An 8,667-nucleotide genomic window follows, 5' to 3' on the forward strand; every position below is an offset into this window, starting at 1 on the left:
AGCCATATAGAGCCCCACAGTGGAGGTGACATAATACCCATAAAACCGAGCGGTCAACAGGGAAATAGTTCCAATTGTTTTTCCACCACACATTTTTCCTATAGAGACTTTTAGAAGCACTTTAAACAAGGGTTGTGTTCGTGTAGGCTTACCCTGGTGTGATGCTTTGATAACCATGTAAATCTCTCTCGGTCAAGGTGACTTTTATCAATATATTCGGCTCTATATACTTTCAGATTTAGCATCAAAGTAGACATCATGACTACAAATCACTGCAAGCTCCCGCATGTCACCTCTAGCTGACACGTTAGCTAACAGGTATTGTATCAATTTAAAACTTGCAGTTCACAGAATTGTCCATTTAAAGAAATGTAGCAAATTTTTTCATAAATTTAGCTAACATTAGATAGTAAATCCAGAGATTCTCGTCCAGATCAAATGTCACATGCACCGAATACAGAAGGTGTAGACCTTAGTGAAATGCTTACTTACAAGCCCTTAACCAACAATACAGTTAAGAAAAATACCTTAAAAAAATAAATAAAAGTAACAAATAATTAAGAGCAGCAGTAAAATAACAATAGCGAGGCTATATACAGGGGGTACTGGTACAGAGTCAATGTGCGGGGCACCGGTTAGACGAGGTAATATATACAGTGGGCAGAACAAGTATTTGATACACTGCCGATTTTGCAGGTTTTCCCTACTTACAAAGCATGTAGAGGTCTGTAATTTTTATCATAAGGTACACTTCAAGGACAGCTTTTTTCCATCTACATAACATTGCAAAAATCAGAAACTTTCTGTCCAAAAATGATGCAGAAAAATTAATCCATGCTTTTGTCACTTCTAGGTTAGACTACTGTAAGGCTCTACTTTCCGGCTACCCGGATAAAGCACTAAATAAACTTCAGTTAGTGCTAAATACGCCTGCTAGAATCCTGACTAGAACCAAAAAATTAGATCATATTACTCCAGTGCTAGCCTCCCTACACTGGCTTCCTGTCAAGGCAAGAGCTGATTTCAAGGTTTTACTGCTAACCTACAAAGCATTACATGGGCTTGCTCCTACCTATCTCTCTGATTTGGTCCTGCCGTACATACCTACATGTACGCTACGGTCACAAGATGCAGGCCTCCTAATTGTCCCTAGAATTTCTAAGCAAACAGCTGGATGCAGGGCTTTCTCCTACAGAGCTCCATTTTTATGGAATGGTCTGCCTACCCATGTGAGAGACGCAAACTCGGTCTCAACCTTTAAGTCTTTACTGAAGACTCATCTCTTCAGTGGGTCATATGATTGAGTGTAGTCTGGCCCAGGAGTGTAAAGGTGAACAGAAAGGCTCTGGAGCAACGAACCGCCCTTGCTGTCTCTGCATGGCCGGTTCCCCTCTTTCCACTGGGATTCTCTGCCTCTAACCCTATTACAGGGGCTGAGTCACTGGCTTACTAGGGCTCTTTCATACCGTCCCTTTTTATTTTATTTATTTATTTCACCTTTATTTAACCAGGTAGGCAAGTTAAGAACAAGTTCTCATTTACAATTGCGACCTGGCCAAGATAAAGCAAAGCAGTTCGACACATACAACGACACAGAGTTACACATGGAGTAAAACAAACATACAGTCAATAATACAGAAAAAACAAGTCTATATACGATGTGAGCAAATGAGGTGAGATAAGGGAGGTAAAGGCAAAAAAAGGCCATGGTGGCAAAGTAAATACAATATAGCAAGTAAAACACTGGAATGGTAGATTTGCAATGGAAGAATGTGCAAAGTAGAAATAAAAATAATGGGGTGCAAAGGAGCAAAATAAATAAATAAATAAAATACAGTAGGGAAAGAGGTAGTTGTTTGGGCTAAATTATAGGTGGGCTATGTACAGGTGCAGTAATCTGTGAGCTGCTCTGACAGTTGGTGCTTAAAGCTAGTGAGGGAGATAAGTGTTTCCAGTTTCAGAGATTTTTGTAGTTCGTTCCAGTCATTGGCAGCAGAGAACTGGAAGGAAAGAAAGAATTGGTTTTGGGGGTGACTAGAGAGATATACCTGCTGGAGCGTGTGCTACAGGTGGGAGATGCTATGGTGACCAGCGAGCTGAGATAAGGGGGGACTTTACCTAGCAGGGTCTTGTAGATGACATGGAGCCAGTGGGTTTGGCGACGAGTATGAAGCGAGGGCCAGCCAACGAGAGCGTACAGGTCGCAATGGTGGGTAGTATATGGGGCTTTGGTGACAAAACGGATTGCACTGTGATAGACTGCATCCAATTTGTTGATTAGGGTATTGGAGGCTATTTTGTAAATGACATTGCCAAAGTCGAGGATTGGTAGGATGGTCAGTTTTACAAGGGTATGTTTGGCAGCATGAGTGAAGGATGCTTTGTCGCGAAATAGGAAGCCAATTCTAGATTTAACTTTGGATTGGAGATGTTTGATATGGGTCTGGAAGGAGAGTTTACAGTCTAACCAGACACCTAAGTATTTGTAGTTGTCCACGTATTCTAAATCAGAGCCGTCCAGAGTAGTGATGTTGGACAGGCGGGTAGGTGCAGGTAGCGATCGGTTGAAGAGCATGCATTTAGTTTTACTTGTATTTAAGAGCAATTGGAGGCCACGGAGGGAGAGTTGTATGGCATTGAAGCTTGCCTGGAGGGTTGTTAACACAGTGTCCAAAGAAGGGCCAGAAGTATACAGAATGGTGTCGTCTGCGTAGAGGTGGATCAGAGACTCACCAGCAGCAAGAGCGACCTCATTGATATATACAGAGAAGAGAGTCGGTCCCAGAATTGAACCCTGTGGCACCCCTATAGAGACTGCCAGAGATCCGGACAGCAGACCCTCCGATTTGACACACTGAACTCTATCAGAGAAGTAGTTGGTGAACCAGGCGAGGCAATCATTTGAAAAACCAAGGCAGTCGAGTCTGCCGATGAGAATGTGGTGATTGACAGAGTCGAAAGCCTTGGCCAGATCAATGAACACGGCTGCACAGTAATGTTTCTTATCGATGGCGGTTAAGATATCATTTAGGACCTTGAGCGTGGCTGAGGTACACCCATGACCAGCTCTGAAACCAGATTGCATAGCAGAGAAGGTATGGTGAGATTCGAAATGGTCGGTAATCTGTTTGTTGACTTGGCTTTCGAAGACCTTGGAAAGGCATGGTAGGATAGATATAGGTCTGTAGCAGTTTGGGTCAAGAGTGTCCCCCCCTTTGAAGAGGGGGCTAACCGCAGCTGCTTTCCAATCTTTGGGAATCTCAGACGACACAAAAGAGAGGTTGAACAGGCTAGTAATAGGGGTGGCAACAATTTCGGCAGATCATTTTACAAAGAAAGGGTCCAGATTGTCTAGCCCGGCTGATTTGTAGGGGTCCAGATTTTGCAGCTCATTCAGAACATCAGCTGAATGGATTTGGGAGAAGGAGAAATGGGGAAGGCTTGGGCGAGTTGCTGTGGGGGGTGCAGTGCTGTTGACCGGGGTAGGAGTAGCCAGGTGGAAAGCATGGCCAGCCGTAGAAAAATGCTTATTGAAATTCTCAATTATGGTGGATTTATCAGTGGTGACAGTGTTTCCTATCTTCAGTGCAGTGGGCAGCTGGGAGGAGGTGTTCTTATTCTCCATGGACTTTACAGTGTCCCAGAACTTTTTGAGTTAGTGTTGCAGGAAGCAAATTTCAGCTTGAAAAAGCTAGCCTTGGCTTTTCTAACTGCCTGTGTATAATGGTTTCTAGCTTCCCTGAACAGCTGCATATCACGGGGCTGTTCGATGCTAATGCAGAACGCCATAGGATGTTTTTGTGTTGGTTAAGGGCAGTCAGGTCTGGGGAGAACCAAGGGCTATATCTGTTCCTGGTTCTAAATTTCTTGAATGGGGCATGTTTATTTAAGATGGTTAGGAAGGCATTTAAAAAAAATATCCAGGCATCCTCTACTGACGGGATGAGATCAATATCCTTCCAGGATACCCCGGCCAGGTCGATTAGAAAGGCCTGCTCGCTGAAGTGTTTCAGGGAGCGTTTTACAGTGATGAGTGGAGGTCGTTTGACCGCTGACCCATTACGGATGCAGGCAATGAGGCAGTCATCGCTGAGATCTTGGTTGAAAACAGCAGAGGTGTAATTTAGAGGGCAAGTTGGTTAGGATGATATCTATGAGGGTGCCCGTGTTTAAGGCTTTGGGGAGGTACCTGGTAGGTTCATTGATTATTTGTGTGAGGTTGAGGGCATCAAGTTTAGATTGTAGGATGGCTGGGGTGTTAAGCATGTTCCAGTTTAGGTCGCCTAGCAGCACAAGCTCTGAAGATAGATGGGGGGCAATCAGTTCACATATGGTGTCCAGAGCACAGCTGGGGGCAGAGGGTGGTCTATAGCAGGTGGCAACAGTGAGAGACTTGTTTTTAGAGAGGTGGATTTTTAAAAGTAGAAGTTCAAATAGTTTGGGTACAGACCTGGATAGTAGGACAGAACTCTGCAGGCTATCTTTGCAGTAGATTGCAACACCGCCCCCTTTGGCAGTTCTATCTTGTCTGAAAATGTTGTCGTTTGGAATTAAAATTTCAGAATTTTTGGTGGTCTTCCTAAGCCAGGATTCAGACACAGCTAGAACATCCGGGTTGGCAGAGTGTGCTAAAGCAGTGAATAGAACAAACTTAGGGAGGAGGCTTCTAATGTTAACATGCATGAAACCAAGGCTATTACGGTTACAGAAGTCGTCAAAAGAGAGCGCCTGGGGAATAGGAGTGGAGCTAGGCACTGCAGGGCCTGGATTCACCTCTACATCGCCAGAGGAACAGAGTAGGAGTAGAATAAGGGTGCGGCTAAAAGCAATAAGAATTGGTCGTCTAGAACGTCTGGAACGGAGAGTAAAAGGAGGTTTCTGGGGGCGATAAAATAGCATCAAGGTATAATGTACAGACAAAGGTATGGTAGGATGTGAATACAGTGGAGGTAAACCTAGGTATTGAGTGATGAAGAGAGAGATATTGTCTCTAGAAACATCATTGAAACCAGGAGATGTCATTGCATGTGTGGGTGGTGGAACTAATAGGTTGGATAAGGTATAATGAGCAGGACTAGAGGCTCTACAGTGAAATAAGCCAATAAACACTAACCAGAACAGCAATGGACAAGGCATATTGACATTAAGGAGAGGCATGCTTAGTCGAGTGATCAAAAGGGTCCGGTGAGTGGAGAGGTTGGTTGGGGGTCACGGTGATTTAGACAGCTAAATCGGTAGGCAGCTAGCATAGGATGGAGGTCTGTTATTAGCCACCTCTTTAGTTCCGTCAGTAGATTAGTGGGGTTCCGTGTGGTAGAGGGGATTAATCCAAATCACACAACAACAACAAAAATAAAAACAATAGATATAGTTATAGTGGCCCAAGAAGAAAAACAAAAAAAAATAAAAAAATATTTTTTTAAATTGTCCGATTGTCTATTCAGATAGCAGCCAATAAGACAGCCAACGGCTGGCAGGCCGCAGATGGGCGCCCAGGCAACGTCGCGCCGGAGGAGCCAGCCGGACAACTCCCTCGGGTAGACAACGTCGGCAGTCCAGCTGTGAAGGCCCGGTGGGGCTCCGTGTAGGCAGCAAAATGGGTCCGAATAGGTGACTGCAGCCCAGGAGTAATTGATGGAACTCTTCAGCTGGCTAGCTCCGGAACAATTGATGTTTGCTCCGGAATCGACGAAAGCCGATAGTCACACGGATAGCAGCTAGCTAGCTGTGAGATCCAGGTATAAATGTCCAGAGCCAGCAGCTGAAATCCAGGGACATGGAGAGAAAAATTGGTCCGGGTAGTTCCGTTCCGAGCCGCGCTGCGCTGCGCCGTACCCTAAGAGGGGTGCGTCACTTGAGTGGGTTGAGTCACTGATGTGATCTTCCTGTCTGGGTTGGCGCCCCCCCCCCCTTGGGTTGTGCCGTGGCGGAGATATTTGTGGGCTATACTCGGCCTTGTCTCAGGATGGTAAGTTGGTGGTTGAAGATATCCCTCTAGTGGTGTGGGGGCTGTGCTTTGGCAAAGTGGGTGGGGTTATATCCTTCCTGTTTAGCCCTGTCCGGGGGTGTCATCGGATGGGGCCACAGTGTCTCCTGACCCCTCCCGTCTCAGCCTCCAGTATTTATGATGCAGTAGTTTATGTGTCGGGGGGATAGGGTCAGTTTGTTAAATCTGGAGTACTTCTCCTGTCCTATCTGGTGTCCTGTGTGAATTTAAGTATTCTCTCTCTAATTCTCTCTTTCTTTCTCTCTCTCGGAGGACCTGAGCCCTAGGACCATGGCTCAGGACTACCAGGCATGATGACTCCTTGCTGTCCCCAGTCCACCTGGCCGTGCTGCTGCTCCAGTTTCAACTGTTCTGCCTGTGATTATTATTATTTGTACATGCTGGTCATTTATGAACATTTGAACATCTTGGCCATGTTCTGTTATAATCTCCACCCGGCAGAGCCAGAAGAGGACTGGCCACCTCACATAGCCTGGTTCCTCTCTAGGTTCCTTCCTAGGTTTTGGCCTTTCTAGGGAGTTTTTCCTAGCCACCGTGCTTCTACACCTGCATTGCTTGCTGTTTGGGGTTTTAGGCTGGGTTTCTGTACACCACTTTGAGATATCAGCTGATGTACGAAGGGCTATATAAATAAATTTGATTTGATTTGACTTCAACTGCGAGAGACAGAATCTAAAACAAAAATCCAGGAAATCACATTGTATGATTTTTTAAGAAATTAATTTGCATTTTATTGCATGACATAAGTATTTGATACATCAGAAAAGCAGAACTTAATATTTGGTACAGAAACCTTTGTTTGCAATTACAGAGATCATACATTTCCTGTAGTTCTTGACCAGGTTCTCACACACTGCAGCAGGGATTTTGGCCCACTCCTCCATACAGACCTTCTCCAGATCCTTCAGGTTTTGGGACTGTCGCTAGGCAATACAGACTTTCAGCTCCCTCCAAAGATATTCTATTGGGTTCAGGTCTGGAGACTGGCTAAGCCACTCCAGGACCTTGAGATGCTTCTTACGGAGCCACTCCTTAGTTGCCCTGGCTGTGTGTTTCGGGTCATTGTCATGCTGGATGACCCAGCCACGACCCATCTTCAATGCTCTTACTGAGGGAATGAGGTTGTTGGCCAAGATCTCGCGATACATGGCCCCATCCATCCTCCCCTCAATACGGTGCAGTCGTCCTGTCCCCTTTGCAGAAAAGCATCCCAATAGAATTATGTTTCCACCTCCATGCTTCACGGTTGGGAGGTGTTCTTGGGGTTGTACTCATCCTTCTTCTTCCTCCAAACACGGCGAGTGGAGTTTAAACCAAAAAGCTCTATTTTTGTCTCATCAGACCACATGACCTTCTCCCATTCCTCCTCTGGATCATCCAGATGGTCATTGGTAAACTTCAGACGGGCCTGGACATGCGCTGGCTTGAGCAGGGAGACCTTGCGTGCGCTGCAGGATTTTAATCCATGACAGCGTAGTGTGTTACTAATAGTTTTCTTTGAGACTGTGGTCCCAGCTCTCTTCTGGTCATTGACCAGGTCCTGCCATATAGTTCTGGGCTGATCCCTCACCTTCCTCATGATCATTGATGTCCCACGAGGTGAGATCTTGCATGGAGCCCCAGACCGAGGGTGATTGACCGTCATCTTGAACTTCTTCCATTTTCTAATAATTGCGCCAACATTTGTTGCCTTCTCACCAAGCTGCTTGCCTATTGTCCTGTAGCCCATCCCAGCCTTGTGCAGGTCTACAATTGTATCCCCGATGTCCTTATACCCTCTCTGGTCTTGGCCATTGTGGAGAAGTTGGAGTCTGTTTGATTGAGTGTATGGACAGGTATCTTTTATACAGGTAACGAGTTCAAACAGGTGCAGTTCATACAGGTAATGAGTGGAGAACAGGAGGGCTTCTTAAAGAAAAACTAACAGGTCTGTGAGAGACGGAATTCTTACTGGTTGGTAGGTGATCAAATACTTATGTCATGCAATAAAATGCAAATGAATTACTTAAAAATCATACAATGTGATTTTCTGCATTTTTGTTTTAGATTCCATCTCTCACAGTTGAAGCGTACCTATGATAAAAATTACAGACCTCTACATGATTTGTTAAGTAGGAAACCCTGCAAAATTGGCAGTATATCAAATACTTGTTCTCCCCACTGTACATGTAGGTAGAGTTATTAAAGTGACTTATGTATAGATAATAACAGAGAGTAGCAGCAGCATAAAAAGAGGGGGCAATGCAAATAGTCTGCGCAGCCATTTGATTAGATATTCAGTAGTCTTATTTTTTTTTCACCTTTATTCAACCAGGTAGGCTAGTTAACTGAACACTGATGTGTCATCTGCAAAACTTAATGGTGGAGTCATGCATTTGTAGTTCATTGTGGTATTTGTAGTTCTTTATGATTGCCATAATAGTAGTTAGCATTTCATTTTTGGGGGTAAATATGGGCAAATATATTGATAAAAGTCACCTTGTCCTAATGAGATTTACACAGTTATCAAAACGTCACGCCAGGATAAGCTTACTATTAATGTTAAAAGTCATAGGTGTCACCCCATACAGTTGGGGGCGTCAATACACCATAGTTGGGTGTAGTTATTCCTATAACACCACCGAATAAGAATAACATTCTCTGAGCCACACTACAGTCCA

This window comes from Oncorhynchus tshawytscha, linkage group LG31 (assembly GCF_018296145.1).
Source record: "Oncorhynchus tshawytscha isolate Ot180627B linkage group LG31, Otsh_v2.0, whole genome shotgun sequence".
NCBI lineage: Eukaryota > Metazoa > Chordata > Actinopteri > Salmoniformes > Salmonidae > Oncorhynchus > Oncorhynchus tshawytscha.